This window comes from Erithacus rubecula (assembly GCF_903797595.1).
Source record: "Erithacus rubecula genome assembly, chromosome: 1".
Lineage (NCBI taxonomy): Eukaryota > Metazoa > Chordata > Aves > Passeriformes > Muscicapidae > Erithacus > Erithacus rubecula.
In genome coordinates, this window is record NC_136658.1 from 37,137,669 (window position 1) to 37,158,580 (window position 20,912).

The window sequence follows — 20,912 nt, forward strand, 5'->3', positions numbered from 1 at the left end:
CTTGTCACTTCCCAGGAATTAGGGCTTCAGCATGTGTAGAGGTTCCTCTAGAAGACAAGAAACATGATAAAAAATGCCCTGCCCACACCCCTGTTCCCCACACCTGCCTCCTGCTTTCTCCTTTTCTCTCCTGATGGGCAGCTGGTGTGGAATATTGCCTTTGCTGAGTTGGGGTCAGCTCTCCTGGCTGTGTCCCCTCTCAAGACTTTGCCCACCCTCAGCCTGCCATTGAGAGGGGGGCTGGAGAGAGAGCACAGGTGCTGTGCTGGAGCCTGCTGGTCCTGACCTTGTGATCTCCAGGATTTTCCAGGGAGCTGAAAAGCACAGTAGTGGTACTTCACAGAGAGGGATCCAAATGAGGTGAATTTTGTAGGGAGCGAAATTATCTTTTACTGCAGCCACTGAAAGTGTCAGTGATGCAGTTTCTAAAGTGAGGACTCCAAACTCCTTAACCAAATGGATTTATTGAGATTTTTGCTTATTTTCCAGTCTGAAATCTTTATCTGATTTTTAGCAACATTTGTTTTTGTGAAACATGTCTATTAAATGTCTGTCATGAGGGATCTTTAGCACATTCAAATGGTTATTCAATCACTTTCTAAATGATTGGTAACACAATCCAGTATGGTCTATGAAATCTTTCTGTGAAGCAAGAACTTGGATTTTGTTTTGTATGAAACAATTACAGAAAAAAAATTAAAAATTATCTGTTAAGTGTGAACCAGAAGATAGCTTCAGCTTTGTGTCTTATTTACTAATTTATTTACTAACCTCTGGTGTCACAAACGCCAGTTTTATGTCCAAAAAGGAGACAGAGGAGTCCTCTTTGCTTTATTCGAATAAAGGGAGAGGCCATGGGGCATTCCCCTGGGATCTCTCGAATTTTTGGAGGACACAGCCTATTTTTTATCCTATTTTCTCAGCCACATTTCCCTCTCTGCCCACTGGCTGAGGTACTTGAGATGCACAGACTTCCCGGAATGCCTGACACCTGAGATTCCCCTCTAATGTATAACCCTCCCTTTTAATTTTTAATTCTTATAGAATTCATAGTTTTTCCCCGTTGCTCCTTTCATCTTCCAATATCCAATTTAATTTATCAGCAAATCTACAGTTTATTTGTAAAGGCAAACATCTTTTTCCATTCATCAATCAGTGGAATCCATCCCATTGTTTCTTTTATCTCTCAGTGCTAACCTTATCTACCAGCAGATCCACAGCTGATTTATAAAGACAAATCTGACATTCCTCTCATAACTATGATTTTTAAGGGTGTCACCAAGTTTGGGGACTTTTCATGTGAGGCATATCTATTTTCTGTTTGCCAAGAGTCTTGGAGACCCTGTCAGAAGACTGATGAGTAGGTGTAGCCACATTCCTCAATATTTCTTAATCTTACAATAATTTCAATAAACTAGAAATGCTTTTGCAAGTATTAGTTGCAGATTACCTTTTATTCCAGTCAAAATGACTTAGTGAAGAATATCTTCCCATCTTATTGATACTAATGTCTTCTTACTACTTTAACTTTGCTACAGATTGATAAAGATTGGCCACATCATATTTAAAATCTCTCCAACACATAAAAGTATTAAAACTGAGCCTTTCAGAATGTGACAGTGAAATTCACTTCTTAAGTTGTCTCAGACCAGGCAGATAAATGTGTATGGTCTCAGGTGTATCTCAAAATAGGTTTTAGTCTTAGCAATTACAAAAAAACTTCTCCATTTTTTTTGTTTGTTTTTTTTTTTTGTTAAATGGAATTAGATTTTTGCTCAGAAGAAAAAAGTTTAGAATGGAATTGAGTTTTTCCCCACTTTAAGCAATGAGTGATGGTTCCAGACTTCTGAAAAGGTCCCAGAGATTTTTGGCAAGCTGGAAATGTTACTAATAAAACAAATGGCAAAACATGTTTTCATCAAAGCACCACTGTCCTTATAAAATGACCCTTTTTTCATCTCAGTGATGGCATATTGTTTATATGTTGAGTAAGAAGAAGAAAAAATAGGTCCTGAAGCACTTTTCTTTTTCTCAGAAAAGGTTAAATAGGACTTATGGTTTTTTTGTTTGTTTTGTCTTTCTTTTTCTCTCCTAAGAGCAAGGCACTGAGCCTCATATAGGAGAGAGATTTCTGAATAACTGTGGTGGAGGATTCCATTTTAAGAAATGGGTAAATTGCAAGGATCATTTTTGGCACTTCTGGCTTTTCTGTTTCCCTCAAAGATGAATTTTGGCTGCAAAGATAAATGTAGAGGACAGTGAGTAGTTTTATTGGCTTGGGATGGGAGCAAAGGCAGACTATTAATTTGTGATCTGCACCAAGCTCTGCTTAGGTAATTTTCTCCTGCTACATTTTTTTTTTTTTTTTTTCCTACAAGTACTCCTATCTGCATTCTGTCTGATTGACTGAAATATAACCAAAATTTGAGTGTGTAATCAGCTCTATTCAGACAGATCTTGCTACCTGTGAATTGCTTGTTTCCTTCTATCTTCTCTGTATGTGCCTTGTTTCTTAATATCCTTTACAAAATACATGCCCAGTAGCACTCAGGCTTGATTTAAATGTACAGTGCATTTGTGCACAGAGGAGCAATCACAGCAAGTTTATACACAACCCATCATTAATCTGTTCTGCAGTGCATTCCCATGTTAGTGTGGAGACACAATGACTTTCCAGAATCACACAAAATTTGCTGCTTTTACAAGGGCTTAGCACAAGTTTTCTCCTCTGTGATGTGACTAATATCCATTTAACATCAGGAAGCTGCAACTCTGAAGCTCAACCCATTAGCATTTGTAAAATATATCAAAAACTTGAAGTGAAATATGTTATCTGCAGAAAAAAAAATTGGTTACAAACCTTTATTAAAAAATACTGACCAAGTGAATTATTCTTTTTCATTAGGAATGGTGCTTTTCCTATTTCTGTATGTCTGCCACCCTCACATTTTCTGAATGTTTTTTGATCTATGACATCTCACATTCATTTTCTTGTCTCATTTTCTAGAGTCAAGCTCAGAATGTTTTCCTCAAGTCATCAAATAAAACTAAATGGAAGTGGGAAGTGACTGTAGCTTTGCTATTAAGAGAACCATTAATTTTGTTTGGTAACTGTTCTATCATTCCCCTCAAAAAAGAAATGTCCCCATGACATTTTTCTGCAAGCTTTGAGTCAAACTGATTATATCCTGATTAAAATCTTCCAAATTCCCTTGTCTACTGGAAAGAATGTAATTCCTTGTGTAACAATGCTGCTCATAATTCCTCGTACAATAAGATCTCATAATCTACAGTCTTACTTTGCTTTGCTCTTTTAGATGCTTGTGTACATTACAACTAATACCAAGTTGCTAGCAAGCTGTCAGCCATATAAATTTCCTGATTTATTCTAAATTTCTCCATAAGTGATGGGATTTTTAGACAAAAAATATGATGATCTTGTGAATCTTGAGGGAAGTATCCAAAGGATACATAACAGAGAGGAAATTATATTTTCATGAAGATCCTGAATATGAGGAAGAACATTTTTATTGTGGGGGGGGACCACTTAGCCAGGTTGCCCAGAGAAGCTGTGAAATCTCCCTCTGGAGATATTCAAGAACCACCAGAATGCAAAGCTCTGTAATGTGCTCAAGGATGATCTTGCTTGAGCAGAGAGATTGGACCAAGTAAACCCCATGGTCCTTTTCAACCTCACTCATTCTGCTATTCCATGGTTCTGTGAATCCATGATCATACTTACTTGATAGGAGACAGTACTCTTGCCCAAAATTTACAATCCAGTTTGCATAAATATTAATTAATTGTTTTAAATAGTATTAGCTAATACAGAATGTTTAAATACAGCTTTTTTCTTGTAATCTTTCACAAGACTTGGTTGCTGCAGTTTAGAAGTCCATTTGTTGAAGTGGTTGCTGCAGCCTTGATCCATTAGGAGTGGTGGTAGCCAATAAAATACGAAGTTCAGTGGGTTAGTACAGGCTCAGCCTAGGTGGGAATGCTCAGGTACCTCTCTGGGTTTGAGGAGTTCTGCACTGTCTGTTGCACCTCCTAAGACACAACAATTGCCTCTCCTGTCAGAGCAGTTGAGCCATTTATGCCCCATTGGAAGGGATGAATAACTCCAGGCCTAGGTGTGAATGTGTGAACATCCCAATATCTCCCCTGAGCCCAGCCTGTGAGGAAGGACTTTGGCATGATAAAAAGCATTATCCCTCCTCACAGGATCTCCTTACTATTTCTGCAAATGGCTGTTTGTGTTGAATCATTAGCCATTAATACTCCAGTGCCTCACAGCCAGAGAAGAACTAGCCATAACAAACTCTGAGAACCCTGGGAGATTATCATAATGAGTGTTTGAAGATGGAATTTCAGACTTCTGAAGTTACATTTATACATTGTTATCCTTCTCAGGACACAGAATTCTTATGCAGGCTATTGCTAAGTCTTAGTCTTTCCCTAATGATTATCTTTCACTAAAAATTAAGAAGAAAGATAAAATGGCAAAATCAGGTTAAAATAATTTTGGTTGTTTAAATCCTTGTAAGTAGTCAGGCATCTCAGAACAGATATATTACTGAATACAAATATGTCTGTATTTTTTCAAGCTTTGTAATTACATATTAGTTAAAAGAAATCATATTTATATGTCAGAATTTGCCACCATTCCTCTGTTGCAATTTATTCTTTAATAAAATAAATTATTTTTCAATACATGGAGAACCTATCTTTTCTTATGTAGGGATTCAACCACAAACTGACAAAAGATTTCAGTGTTTTGAGAAAAGCCACTGAAAATCTCTGACTTCTCCATCATCATCTTCCTTGAGAACTTTAAAATTACAAGTCTGCAATTCTCATTAACAGTCACTTTACCCAATGGCTGCCGTGCAGAATTTAAGTTTATAAACTTCAACAATTCTAAATTAGCTATCTAGATCTGGGTGGTTTTGTTTGTTTGTTTGTTTTTGTTTTGTTTTTGTGTTTTTGTTTGTTTGTTCGTTTTTGTTATAAATGAACCTCCTTGAATGGGTCAGGTGCCTCTCAGAAATGTCCATTTCTCTTTTCATCTGTAGCAAGGAGACAGATGCTTTGTACAAGCAGCTGATTTAGGATGTTTTCCTTTGCATATCTCAATATTATCTGGTTTGAAAAGTCTGGGACAGCTCATGGTTAAGCCATAAATTCTCATACCAAATATAATTTCAGATGCAAAATTTAAATGCAGATTTTATCATTTTTAATCTTGACAATATTTCTCAAATTAATTTGTACTATGAATAAAAAATTAATAAAAAACTAAAGCTGTTAGATTAATGTAATATTAGCGCTAATGTTCTCTTTCACTATATAATTAAGGAGTGCTAAAAGGCACATAAGTTCAAGAAAAAAAAATTGTCACTTCACAGGAAAAATAAGAAACACCTATAAAAAGTTTATCATTAAATATTTTGTCCATCTTATAGAATCAAGAGTTAATAAATGAAGGAATCTTGGTTAACAGTGCTCAATGCCTTTTCCTGTCATTGACTGAGGGGAGACCTCATTGCCATTTTCAACATCCTCATGAGGGGAAGTGGAAGGGCAGACACATGATCACTCAGTGACTTGACTCGAGGAAAGAGCTGGGAGTTGTGTCAGGGGAGGTTTAGGTTGTATATTTAAAATTTCTCACCCAGAGGGTGGTTGAGCATTAGAACAAGCTCCCCAAAGAAGTCATCATAGCACAAAGCCTGAGAGAGTTTGGACAATGCTTACATGGTTTGGTTCTTGGAGTGGTCCTGTGTAGTGCCATGAATTCGACCTGATCATCCTGATGGGTGCCTTCCAACTAAGCATACCCTATAATTCTATGATTTTACTTCTTTTATTTTTTAGTTTTTTTGGTCAAACTTGAGATATGTTCTCAGCAATAACTCCTGACTTATTTGTTGGTGTAATTTTCCAATTCAATGGCAATTCAAAAGTTTTATTTAAAAATTAAGCTGGAAAGAAGAGCTTTTATTTTCTTCAAAAAGAAACTGAAATGCATAATTTTATTCTGATTTCATTTGGGTTAAATTACTTTAGCTTCAGCTGTGTACCTTCAGGACTGTCCCCTGTATACTCTGGGTCTCATTTGCTCTGAGTAGCAAATTGGAAATTATATGCAGTCTTGAAGTATAAAATCACTAATAATTCTTGCCACCAGGAGAGAAAAGACAATAGAAGCACCACTCTCATCCATATTCCCTACTGTATGAGATCATGGTCAGCATAGAAATCTGGGGAAGAAGGAGGTAGAGGAGGGAGCATTCAGAGGGATGGTGTTTGTCTTCCCAATCCACCATTAAATGTGATGAAACCCTGCTTTCCTGGGCATGGCTGAACACCTGCCTGCCCCTGGCAAAAGATGAATGAACTCCTTGCTTGATTTACTTGGATGAACAACATCTGCTTTAGTTCTTAAACTGTCTTTATCTTGACCTATGAGTTTTCTCCCATTCCCCTTCCGATTCTCTCTCCCATCACATTGTATTTTCACCATCATACCACTGGTTGTGTGGGGTTTAGCTGCTGGCTGGGATTAAACCATGGCAGTACCCTAGAGCATGTCCATCTTCTAGACACAAGTGGGCAACCATATCTTCTTGAAAGTGAGTGAATCACTCCATGTCATTGTTTGATCATCTTAATTGTAGAAGAGCTAAGACATTTGGTGAACATGTTGGAGCCTACATACATATATCTATATGCAAATATCCCTATCTAGAACTGATTCTCACATAAATTTTCCATCAAATCATGGATCTTACAAATTATGGACTGCAACAACTGCCCTAACTCACCTCATATCTGTTACAACTGTTCCAACAGTCACCTTCTTGATACTTCATCTCATCTGAATAGGTTAAACATTCTCATACAACATAATAGCAAAAAGGTTTTCTGAGGACATTGGCAGACTGTGGATGGAATCACAAAATAAATTACTTCACCACTACCATGACAATGCCCAACTGAGCACGCCCAGAACACTGTTGAACTTATGAATTTGAAACTGGAACTGCTCTTTAATCTTCAATAAAATGTTTTAACTTTGTTAGGCAGACTTCTTCCCATTTTAATATTTTTAAAAAATTCACACTCTATCTTGCAGTTCTGCTTTTGAAATTAATTATATTATATTGTATTATATTATGTTATATTACATTACATTATATTTTATTGCATTGCATATATTTATTATACTATTATTGTCTTTGAAAGACAACAACATGATTCTTCCTGTAGTTTTTCACAAAGGAATTAAATTATTGATGCTTTCTATTTTAATTTTATTAATATTGGCTGAATTGACATCCATTTAACTCAGAATGTCCCTGGACTTTCTGCCTCAAGGGAAAAATAGTGGCCAGTTTTCTGTGAAAAAGACAAAGCCTTATACATCTACAGAGGAGTAATTAAACACAGATTTTGTTTAGTTTCAGAGTCTGGTTCTTTAAATATAAAGTTTGAAATTTGCCCAAAGAACACTACTAGAGTACATTACAATAACTATTTAATTATCCATTCTAAACACAAACATCTATCACTTAATGGAGGCAAAAATACATAAAGACACTGAATCCTTGGCTCTGAGAATCAATAACAGTTTTACTCCTGACCTCATTAGGGACAAGATTTTCAGTGCAGCATTTGTTAACAGTAGCAAAGGAACAGTGAAGAAGGAAAACAGACTCTCCTGGTACCCTAAGAATAGATGCAAGTGAAGCAGCCACGTATCAGCTTCTTGATAATAAGACAGATATTTACCTTCCCTTTTCAATAATGTCCCAGGCTTGATATTTTTTAACCTACATAGTTTTCAAAGCAAGCTGGCAGCTTGGTTTGTGCTGGGTGAGAGAAATTCTCTAGGGTAAGGATCTGCAATTAGGGTTTCCATTCATAAGCAAAAGGAAACAACTACATAAAAATTACATTAAAATAGAAGAGAAAGTGAAAAATCTTATTTTCCATTTCCTTTTAAGCTTCTTGAACTTTCCAGCCAGCTGTAGATGGCAGGTGTTTTGGGTCATGCTTCATTTCACCCTAGTCAGTACGAGAGAAAATGGTTTATTTTCAGGAGTGCTTAGTGGCTGTGGAGCCAATTACTTCAATAGGCTCTCAGCAACTCTGTGAATCAGGCCAATTTTTTAGGCTCTATATCATCAGCTTCATGTCTTGTCCAGTTCTCTAAAATTCTTCAGCTCAGCACATAGTGACCAAGATAGAATAAAGCACACAATCTCCTCAAATAGTCTGTACAGTAATACGCTATAAAAAGGCATTCATTATATCAAGACTATAGATATGCTTTGTAGTATTGTTTAAGTGATTCTTCCCCCATATACAGCTCATTTAGCCACTCCTAATCTCTATTAGATATCTTTTCTGTGCTTATAGCAGTAAAAAAGCCATTTCAGCTCGGTGCAGTTTGAAAAGATTTTGCTGATACATTGTTTTTTAACTTTAAAATTCATGGCTTCAGAATTTTGCTTTCAAGTGTGGATCTAGGAAAAGAATAAGTAAAACCATATGTCACAATAAGGAAATTGAAAGGGAAGAGTCAAACGTAAATAAATCCATAAAGAGTTTTGATCTGTGCAATCTAGACAGTCTAAAGGACTTGTCTCAAATCACCTGTATTTTCCAGTACAGGGACAGCCTATACTTAACTGGCATTAAGTCGAAATGCCTCTTCCCTGGAGCTTCAGTGTTTGGTTCTAACACACTTAATTGAAAGTGATCTAATGTCAGATGTTTGAGTGTTTGCTGTCAGCAAAACAATACACTGTACCAGAGGGAACAAGATGAGTCTGGAGACAAAAGTGAAAGTGTTTCAATATCATCATCCACTGGTATATGGAATGAAATATTTATTGTTCACTGTTGTGGGTAGCTAATTGGGTGCTACTTGTAAATTATCTATATGCAAATATTCTTTACTAAAATAAGTTATTTTCATAGTGTGCTTTTTTGTATGGATGTTTTGTTTTGTTTTTAATGGAATTATTTTTGCAAATGCATTTATGTCTTCAAAAAATGCAAATAAATAAAGAGACATAGGCACAGACCTTGTGTGGCAGATGAGAACCAATGATCACACTTAGAAGATTACAACCACAAAACTTTGTTGGGAAATGAGGAGGGAAGGTTGAGACCAAAATTAACAGAGGTCAGCTGGAAATGCATTTTCTTGACAATTTTTCAACACTATTCAAAATACTTTAGAATGTCTTATAATGTAGAAATAAGGGGTTTAGATAATTTCTGAGGGTTGTTCGCCTTTCACCTGTCATCTTTTTATGTCTGACTTCCCTCAGCCGTATTACCTTATAATTTACCCTCTGAATTCTTGAGAAACCAAAAGCCAAGCAATCTGCACCTTGGTTGTTAATTATGTTGATAGGATTTCAACATCAAGATTCAAGACCTGTCATTATTTTGTCCTAAATGACTTTTTGTAAGACTCTTTTTCTTTCTGAGAAAGAAATTACGGCATTATGAATTTGTCTTCTAATCTTTCAGTCCTTAAAAACCCTATGCTTGGATATTTTGATATAAATTTAAGCACATAACTTGGTTATCTGTGTAAATAAGAAATTTGGAAGATATACTTAAGTATATTGCAACTATAATAAAGTAAAAAGTTGAGATTGTCATCGACAATCTCAATATAGATGTATCTATTGAATATTCCATCTCTTCGTTTTCCTTGTGCCTTTCTATCTAATAAGTCTCAAAACCCAAAGCTTGAATTTGTAAAAAGAGTAAAAAAATGTACAATTTAAAGAAAAAAGAAGAATAAGAAGAAAGAATAAGGAATTGAAATGCTTTGAGATTTATAACTTTAATGTGTTTTTTTCTGGTTGCCATGGTTCTTTATTTCTCTTGTGGATAATTTTTAACAATAGAGGATGCCAAATTATTGGGAATGCAGATTTCTTTTGAACTAAAGTAATCAAAATCCCTAAAATATGGGAGCTATAATGTAAAGAGGTGTCAACATTGGTGTATCAAAAGGACTTTGAAGAATCATATGGGTAAAGTAATGTAATATTTTTTTTATTCAGATGCTTTACTCACCATACCATCCTTTTTTTTTTTTTTTTTTTTTTTTTTTTTTTTTTTTTCCCAAAGGAAAACTGTCTACATGCTGTAGCTGCATTTTAAAATCAAGATATTTCCTGGCCTGGAACAGCACATCCGTCAGAGAGTAACAGAGTTGAAATGTCATGGAACATGAATTTTCTCCTCTTGCGTAAGCAAACCTGCTCCTACAAAATGCACAGGTCTCTGTGAAAGAGTTCCTAAGGGGCAAAAAGCCTGAATGTTTGCAGCAATGTGCAGAGAAGTATGCTGCTTGCCATAATATTTTAATTTATTTGGGCATTCAGATCAGGGAGCTTCTGACTCTGGCCAGCCAGAGCTGGGTCCTGAAGGGTACAGATTTGTCAGTGTGGCAATCAGAACTGAGAGATAGGTACATTAGGTTTGAGGGACTGCAGTGAGAGCTACTGATGTACTCTGTGTGAACATCTAATACCCAGCCTGGCTCGGAGAGCCAAGATTCTTCCATGCATCTTCATTTGTAGGCACAGACCCGTGTACAGACCTGGATGTGACTCAGGAGAAAGATGAGACTGACGCATTTGTTGGCTAAGAGTCAGTCATCCTGCAGTTCTTCATCTGGAAACGGAGCTGGGAACCCATTCTGCATGCAAGGTCACTACGATTTTGGCTGTCAAATACAGGAAGGATGCCTCCATTCAGAATGAATGATCTCATCTCTGGTGCAGTCCAAAGGACGAGGAGCATTTTAGGTGATTTGTGATTGCGTTCTATTGACTTCTCTGAGCGGTGCTTAGCAACATTCCAGCTTATATTTTGATGGAGGAGATCACCTTCTCTCTTCTGGACACATTGTGCTGTTCCCTTTACTGTTGCCAAAAGGTTTTTGTTCATAAAAGGTAACAGCTGGACATCAATAATTTTTTTCTTCCTGCATGCATAGTCATAAAATGAGAGGGGCATTGAAGATTGGATCTGCACACATATGGAGAACCACTAGAGGCCATCATATATTCTCTGTATAAGCACTAATGGGTTTAGCTTTTAATGTATAACATTAACACACTGGAACCTCTTATGTCCACAAAGTTAGAATTGCCACTGATGAGATGTCAGAAATGGAAAGGATAAGAGAAAAGGGCTCCAATGGACATATTAAAAAATAATGTAAATTTAAAAAAAAAAAAAAAAAAAGTGAGAAGGAAGCATTTGTAAAATAATCTTCCAAGGAATTAAGGCTGGAAGCAATGTATATGGCTTTACTTTATCAACAGCTATAACAGAAGGAGAAGCAGTTTCCCTGCATAACAAGAGTGAGAGAGTCCACTGCAATTGCTTGTGAGCAGGTGGCTGCTGATGAAGTGTTTTTAACACATTAACAGCAAAGTCAAGTGTCTGTGTGCAGTTTGGTATCCAGGTAACTTTACCAGAATAACTTCTTTTTCAGAACTAAGGACCAAACAGTATGATTTTGACCTCCAAAGTGTTTGATGGCTCACAGCAGGCTTCTAGTTTTTTGCATCTATTACATCAAATTACCTGGCATAATTTGTCACATCTATTTGTTTCCCAAGGAAGACATATTAAGGTACAATTAAAATGAAAACTTAAATGTAAACAAGGGAGAGTATTTGTACTTTCTAATGAATTTATAAATCCTATCATATTGTAATCACACACTGTCTTTCATTTGGTTCCATTAAAGTCAGCATGACTGCATTTGACATCAGCAGGAAATTAATCCACCCCTTTGCAATACTACTTTGTCATCCCTGGCTAATTTTTAATGTCTGTATTACTCTAATGTCTTGGAGTCATCTTCTATGGACAGAGCTTGCACTGTGCCAGGCATGAACATGATCTAATGATTAAACCATAAGCATTGATATGTTTGCCTGAGTCAGAACCTCCTTCACCGATTGTGTAATTGCAATTCTCCTCTAATAGGATACAATCATGTCAGACTTATGCTTTGGAACCACCCTTAACACTCATGATGCCCCACATGGAATAGTACCCTCAGCTCTGGGGCCCCAGCTTGGGAAGGAGATCAACCTGTTTGAGCAAGTCTAGAGGAGCACACGAAGATGATCAGAGGTCTGAAGCTCTGACCTGTTCTGTGAAGACAGGTTGAGAGAGTTGGGGCTGCTCAGTCTGGAGAAGAGGAGGTGCCAAGGAGACCTTAGAGCAGCCTTCAAGTACCTACAGAGAGTTAGAGCAGAAGGGGCACTTTTGACAACGCCTTGTAGAGACAGGACAAAGGGTAATGCTTGAAACTGAAAGAAGTAAGGTTTAAATTAGTTATCAGAAAGAATTAGGGTGGTGGGACACCGGCACAGGTTTTCTAAAAAAGCTATGGATGCCCTGTCCCTAGAAATCTTCAAGGCCAGGTGGATGAAGGTGATCTTTAAGGTCCCTGTCACCCCAACCTTTCTATGGTTTTATGATTTATATTTATAAGAGAAGGCTAGATACATAGAAGATTGTTATTAATGGTAAAATATGTTAAATTCAAGCAGTTCTCAATATGGAGAAGCAGGATCGTGAATTTGTACAGTTGTGCTAATGCAAGGGCACCTTCTTCCATTCAGTGTTAGTTCACTTCTCTGTCTGTCAATGAGTCTATCAGTGCATCTGCAGCTTACTGTGTGATTACTGTGATGTTTGCTTAAATTAAATGCTGCCTGAGATGTGTCTAACTGAATTATTTTGTCCTATTAGTGCTTGCATTGACTTGAACTAAAATTGTTGCTTTGTTTTTAAAAATAAATTTTAAAAATCCAAGAATAAATGTAGGCATAATGCACAGATTCTGGTTCTTTAACTTATCAGAAGATTCACCCTGCTTCCATACTAACCACCTCTGTAAACTGAATCCACCTCAGAAATCCAGATTGTGGAGTTTGACTAATATCAGAGAGATATTTCTTATCACACAGCCTCCAGTGATATTATTAGAACTACTGATACAAGTCACTTCTCAGTGTTGGAAGAGGGCACTGCTCTTCAGTATGAATAAGACTCCCAGAATGTGTAAATAGGTCCTGTTCAATTTTTTTTTTTAATGACATGGTTGCCATGTAGCAGCATTAAGATGTATTTTCTGAATTCCTTCTAAAGCAAATCTTAATTTGCCTCCTAATTTGCAGACATAGGAAAAGTAGTCTCTGGCAGGCCAGAATGCTTTTCAGTGATTTGGACTGGCATCTTTCATGACTGGGCTGCTCCAAGCCTCATCTGACCAGGCCATGCACACTTCCAGGGATGGAGCATCCTCAACTTGTCAGTTCAGCCTGTGCCAGTGCCTCACAGCCTCCCAGTGAATTTTTTCTTTAATCTAAATCTACTCTCTTCCAGTTTAAAGCCACTAGCTCTTGTGCAATGACTACATGCCCTTCTCAAAATTCCATCTTACCTTTTTCATAGGCACTCTTTAGGTTCTGGAAGGTGCTGGAAGGTCTCCCCAGAGCCTTCTTATCTCCATGTGTTTCTTGGATGCTGAGTCAATTTTCCTACCACTGCATGCACTGTCTATGCTCATATTAATCCTAGTTATGGCTCTGAAGAAACTCACAGTTAACACTGATTCACAGCCAAATCTTTGACATACACATCTGCTCTGCTTGCTCCTTGCAGTGTCCACAGGCTCCATCCAAGTTCTTGGTCTCTTGAAGACTACTTTCAAATCTTCCTCCTATCTCTTCCTGTTGCAAAAATATTGCTTGCATGGGAACATGGGCTAGGAAAACCTAACCTTAAAATTAGCACTTTTCACTTGGACAAGGAACAGTTTACTTACAAATTGTCTTCTGGATATAGTGATATCAGCTTGAAAAGCAACTTCTACTTGCTCCTGCTTCTTACTGGAGGTTGCCACAGCTTCAATCTGCATGATTTGTCACTTTCTACTCAACAGAAATTAAAAGAAGTGAGAGAAAAAATTAAAAAAAAAAAAAAAAAAGAAAAATTAAAAGGAACCCAATAGAGTACAGAACTTACCATTGAAATTTGCTGGGCAGTTTTAATTTGCTTTTAGCTAGCAGACTGGAGAGGGTCTGGAAAGGGAAGTGACCAGCAACCAGCAGCAGTGAGGGCCAGTAACCTCACTAGTCACACATCTAAACCAAGGAAAAATATGTTAAAGTTCTTACTCAGCTTGTTTAAAGAACCTCAGTTTGCTCATATAAAGAAAAATGTGCTTTTTGGTATTGTGCTCAGTCCCTCCATTTGCTGTCAAGTTTAAGTAAAGAAAATTTTATCTTTCTGCACCATTACAGTATGTGAGTTAAACTAATAAAAATTCAGGTGAATATCAGTCCTATGCTTCCATAAAGGGAAAATGTATTAGAAATATATTTTGGTAGGCTTCTCTGATCCATTTGTCTTTTGTTTTGCTTAAAGACTTATATTTACTTATCTGTTCAATATATTTTTTATTCCTCACTTCTTCAGAGGCAGAAGAGAGTAGCTGTTGCTTTCTTCTTTGCTTTTCATTTAAAGTTGTGTATTTAGCCTTTTTTTTTCTTTTTAAATTATTTCAATTAACATCAATCTGCTTTGATTAAAAGACCTTTAGCATGCCCCTCGAGCGCTCAATGTGCACTTGCTCTGTGTTGGTTTGTAGTACCAGATTTAATTATTGCTCCTTATTGTTCTCTATCCTGATATTATTTTAATTAAGTTGACTTAAATTACAAGGTTCATTACTTACCCTAGAAGTTAAGGACCATGGATGGAAGTCATATTTGCTTGATCTGTTCCAGGTCTCACCTCTTCAGGCTTCAGAAGGTTTGATTCTGCTCTTTGGGGTTTGTACATTGCCTAACCACTCCTGCAGAATAAGTGGTGCTGCCACCCACCAAGCAAGCCCAGCCTGTGAGGAGCATTGGGCATTTCAGCAGGTCTGAACAGGCAGAAGGCTCAGGCCACAGCTGATGGGCATGTTAGGTGAAGGGCTCTGAAAGTAACTGCTGAGAAAGCTCCTTTCCTTTGTACATTATCCCATTGGCTTGGGAAATTTCTTAGGAAATCAAAGAGCAGCTGTTTTAAGCCTGTTTGAGTCTGAAGGCTTTCAGCTCATTATTCTTTCCTCCCATACATATCTATACTAAGCTTCAGAAGGAGAATTTGTTTTCCAAAATTTACAACCCATGTCAGTGGCTTCTTTTTACAGAGAGATATTTTCTCTTTGATTTTTTTGAGGCAATTATGTTTTTCATATTAAAAAAACAGATTACTATTCAAAGGAGCCACCAAACCTCCAATATTTCCAGAGCTGGCAGCCCATCAACCTGTACACCTACTTTCTGCCAGTCTTATGCAAATGCTTTTCCATAGTTATTCAGAAAACTAAGTAGACAAGCATACAGTGATTTAAAGGACTGAATATTTTAGGATCTCAGACTAGATATCAGTCCTGAGGTAATCAAAGATTTACTCACAACCTAATATTAAAGATTTTCAAGTTCCATTTTACCAATTATAACAGGTTGTTAATAAATCATCCTACCTCCTGACCCTTACAATATTATTATATCATATGTGCCCAAAAGTTTCTCTTTAACAAAACAGACTGTTGTGTTACTCTTGGTATTGTAGTAGTACTTGAATTTATTCAGAGAAGTACTCTTATGAAGCATTACTCTGTTCCTATTCTCCCTATTTATACTCTTTATATCCCAAATACTAAAGGAAACATACAGTCTCACAGTCACTGTTCCTGAGTAAGGGAACTTAAATCATGGTGTCTTGGCATGATCCTCAGTGTCAGAGTGAGAGTCTGAGCCAAACCAAATACTGAATAACCCAGTACTGAAATCCACCTCCTGATCCACTGATATAACTATCAATTTAATAACTGATACAATGTAAGAGGGTAAACTGGGTAGTCCATTTAAGTATTCCCTTAAATCCAAATTAGAATATTAAAGAAAATATTTTTGACATGGGAAACCATATCCCAACCCTCCCATTTTCCAGTCAAAAGACATAAATCCACTATTTGTCCTTGCTCTGCGTCTCAAATGATCAACAGTGGAGCAGTGTTGTTTTCTGTTAAAACTCACATATTATCATTATAAAGATCAGTTCATGCTAAAAACTGGGTTAATATGCCCAGGAAGGACAGTTTTGTAATTCTAGATTGCTTTAAACATATGTATTGTAGAAGTAATCAACTGGCCACTGAATAAAAATTATTTTCTCAGACACGGCTATGAATTTTAACTAGTGTTAAATAAATGATTCAACTGATTAAGTTAATGCCAGTAACCAGCCTTTACTGACACAGCAGGGGAGAAGAGTTACATTGCACTGGGAGAGTGTGGGAACAGAGTGTGGAAGGAAAGGATATTGTCCCACAGTGGTATATTTACTTCTGCAAAGAAGTAAAATGTTGAACTGTTTCTATTACATGTGTTTCTGAAGTGAATACAAAATCATTATAGCTGTCTTCCAGCAGTGACTACAGGCTTCATCTGAGATTGGTATCCTCATTACTAAACAAACACAGTGAGATGCTCTGCTCTGCAGAGCTCACAGTCTAGAGACAGACAATGGTAATAGGATAAGCAAGAATATAAAGAAGGGAAGTAGGAAAATATCAAAGCAGAGGTTTGTAGAAACAACACCAGAATGTCCTTGTGATTAAAAGTAAAGCTGTCACCGGCATTTCAAATGCTTCAGGTTCTTTGAATATTCCCATTACCTTTTTGCAAACACATATCACTTTGGGATGATATTTTCTCACTTTTTTTTTTTTCTCTTCTTGTGTGCACCTGTATCCAATTACTGCTTCAAATATTCTTATAGTGAAGCAGGTTGGTATATTTGTTCCATACATGGGTAAATGTGTCACAGAGAAAAAGGGATGAGCAGATAAATAAACTGCTTATAAACTGATCATAATTATGTCAAGCCCTTATGACAGCTTCTCACATAAAAGTGTTTTAGTTTCCTGCAGTATAAATGGCCTTATAAGAAAATAAATATGTGACTATACATAAGTCCATAATTTACATGTCTTTATGCTATGGACTAAAACTCATAGGATGATATAGGCATTTAGATCTCACCTAATCTTCACTATCTAATCTCCACTATGTGATAGTCAAATGGAAACAGAATGTTCTCAGACTTCTGCTCCATGACCATGAAGATTTACTGGCTATGAAAATCTACAACACTCGAGGCTTTTCCTTTCACTCCCTGACTGCTCCCAGTGCTGTACCTGCTCAGCAGAGTAGTTTCTTTCTTTCAGAATGTATTCAGCTGTACATGACACATTTTCCCCTGGGAAATAAAAAGTGTATTTGTCTGTAAACATACCTTAGACCAGCTCTGTAAGTCATGAAATCTAAGGAAACTTCACCCCACTCTTCAACCCTGGTGAACGAATTACCTTTTCTTGTTATATACATTAACTCTGCTTCTTGGATATAAAATTTTAAAATAAATATTTGCTTTCAGCTCTAAAATTCTCCTAGGGTCTAACCTAAACTTGCCATTTTGTTTTTTCCAGAATACAACATAATTTTAAGGAAGTTGTTTTAATAAGTCAAAATCTATGTATGTGATTCTCCAGATAGCCCATCAGGCTGAAAATATTTTCACCACATTTAGAAAAAAAAAATAGAATAAAAAAAGGAAATCCCAAACAAACCATATTTCTGTTGCTTTGGAGAGGAGTGAAATCCTATTCCTAGTATCTTAGAAGGAACCCAGAGAATGACCTTCTGGACTGACAAATTTTAGCTTCTGATACTGTAGCCAGCCAAGTCATATAATCTCAATCATTAAATAAACTCAGTTTGAGATGCCTGTTTTTCTCCACATTAATCTCAAGAAGGCCATCCAAAACCTTGTTTTACCAATTGCTAAAAACATTTTACCAAACCAATTTGCACTGGGCCCACTAAAAGGCAGATATCTTTTTTGAGTCCATTATTTCTCCAAAATCCTGTCTAATGTGTTTAAAATACAAGATGTTGAACTATCAGTTTGACTCTGATACATGTTTGTTTAAAAGAATTTCACTTACTGCCACAGTTATACCTGTCTACATTCTGTCTTGATGTGTTTTAATGCCAGGATGTCAATCTGTTTTAAAGGAATGGGGAAAAGCCATGTTACAAAAACTGTTAATCTTCATTTCAAACACAATTTACAAGAAGACTGTCAGGTTTTATCCATTGAAGAAAGTAATTGAAAGAAAGTATTGAAAGCCATTGAAGAAAGTATTGAAAATAAATAATCTGATCAATAACAAGTTTCTCTGAAAGCAGTTTATCATCTGGTTGTTTAACTATACATTAAAATGAGCTGTAACAACCTGAAACAAGATTTCACACTCCAGCCACAAATATCTGCTCATTTCTCCTTTTCAGTGAAGGGACAATGATAGTTCTGATGATAGTATATTGCTTAGCATGCCAAGAAAATCTATTTTCTGAATACCTGCTGAGAGATGAATGAATTATTTGCTAGACATTCAAAGCAAAAATGATTTAGCTGTGCTAGCTTAAAACGGTGTTGGTCAAAATAATTCATGGAGGTTATTCTTGTGAAGTGGAGCAAACTATAACAAGCTGTATCCGAGCCTGGTATTTATGATTTTCAGCCACTGTGTGAACTTCTTCCACTCCAGGTAAGCAAATGCTCTGGGTGTTATGCAGCTCTGCAGGAGCTCTGCTATACAGCCAATCATCTGCATGCAGTGAAAGGGAAGGCTGATTAAGGAATATGGTTTGCCCATATTTATTTTGACACTCTTTTTCTTGATACATAGTAGGATAATAAACACATGACAGATACACTACAAAGAATGATTGTAAGTGGTTTAACCATTCAGAGATACTCAACTAATCCCCTCACTTCCTCAGAGTAGGCTTATCTCTGTTTACTTCTACAAAGATCATTGCTGCAGCTGTACTTTTTAAGGATTAAAGCAAGCCTGACAGGTTAAGCTTTAGTTTTAGTCAAGAAACTGTATGGAGTATATGGAAAAAGAAGACAGATATTTTTATTTGTAGTGTTGGTTCAGGAGATTACTGCACTTCTTCTCTTTTCCAGAGCACTCATTTTTAAAAGTCTGCATACAGATACCCACACACAAGCTGCCTGAAAAAAAGAGGCAGGAGAGAAATGCATATAAGAGGTTAAGCATGGTAAAGAAAATGAGAAGGACAAAGGACAGTAAACAGAAAAATGTACTAAATATGTATGGTGATCTGTAGTGTTGCTTTATACTGTCTAACAGCCAGACAGTACCAAAAGATCATTATTTATCCTAGAAGCTGGAGGGATGGCTGGAGGGAGTCAGGCTCTAGAGTGATGTAGAATCTCTATTTCAGATCACACAAAGGTTAGATGCAAGTTTCCTGGAGGACAGCTGCTTAGAGCTTTGTGAAGGCTGACTGGCTTCAGTGGATGCTGAGCACTCAGTAGTAGTGTCTGCTTGCTTGGATGTAGCAATAAAACTGTTTTCTGCATATAGCAGGGAAAAGACCCATGTACTGACCCAAGAGACTAAGATATTATCGGGGTTTAACTCTTCTGCTGGTTACACTACTGTATTAGAGAACATATGATGTCCCCAGGTAAGCACAATGTTCTAATCACTAGCTCATGAAGTGTTTAATTAGGGCTTTCTTCCATCCCTGATACATGCAGAAGGATTATGAGTGTTGGTAGACACTGGAGTTCTGCTTCACAAGGCATGACTGCTCTGTGTCTTTTCCACCAGTTGCAGTGTAGGTCTGAGTTCCAAAACATAAAATATTTCCATTACATTTTTCAGCCATGTTAACGGAGGCTGGTGTGTTCACTCAGTGCACAAATCAACACATTCAGATAGAAAAGACTGAGTTTGTTCAGCCAGGAGGAGTAAAACCTCTGTGGAGGCTATACTCTTCTTTGCCACAGAATCTTCATACCACTGAGACTCCACAATTTGAGCCCTGTCACACAGCAGCAGTCAGCTTGTGGGCAGGCACCAAGGTTCTGCAGGGATGTCTGCTTTGTCAAGCACCCTAGAGCACACTGGGACTCTGGTCTCCCTAAATATCCAGACTGGCACCTGTTTGGAGAATGGTACATGTTTCTGACATGTTAAAGTTCCCTCTTGCTGGTGATTAGGGCATACAGCTGCAGGCAAGAAGACTTAGTGCACCTGCATGTTTTGTTCTGACTTGGAGCTGGGCACACATCCAGGGAAAAGGAAGATGTTTTTGAGTCGGGTGTCAAGGAAATTTCACCTAGAAATGACTATCAGTAGGAAACAAAGACTCATGGAGAATCCAGGAATACGTCTTGAGTGACCTGCAGTAAAGGTCAAAGAAAGTGCCTTTTCCTCTCCACAGGAATGCTGCTCTGCTTCTTGCCATGACACACAGTCTCAGATGATAAAAAAGATCCAAGCAAGGCAAGAAGAACTTGAGAGAGCAAGGCAGTCAAGTTGTTGCTGAATTATGCAGTTTAATCAATTAATATCTTTCAGAGAGCAGTTGTTCTCACTGAGGGAATCAAGTGCCACAGCAAACAAATAACAGCAACAACAGCAAATGCGAGAAGAAATGACAGGAAGCTGTCTCAAAAAAAAAAAAAAAAAAAATTAAAAAGGGCAAATTTGAAAGGACAGCTCAGGGAAAAGCAGTTTCTCAGTTGAACAGAGCAGGAGGGGGAGTTGTACCTGTGGAACAGTAAATGAGGATCTCAATATGTCTATGACATAGAAATGTAGAAGAGAAGATAGGAATTTCTTGTGTTTGTATTTATTCCACATAATTCTTTCACCCATGGATTTTGATTCAGAAACAACCTTA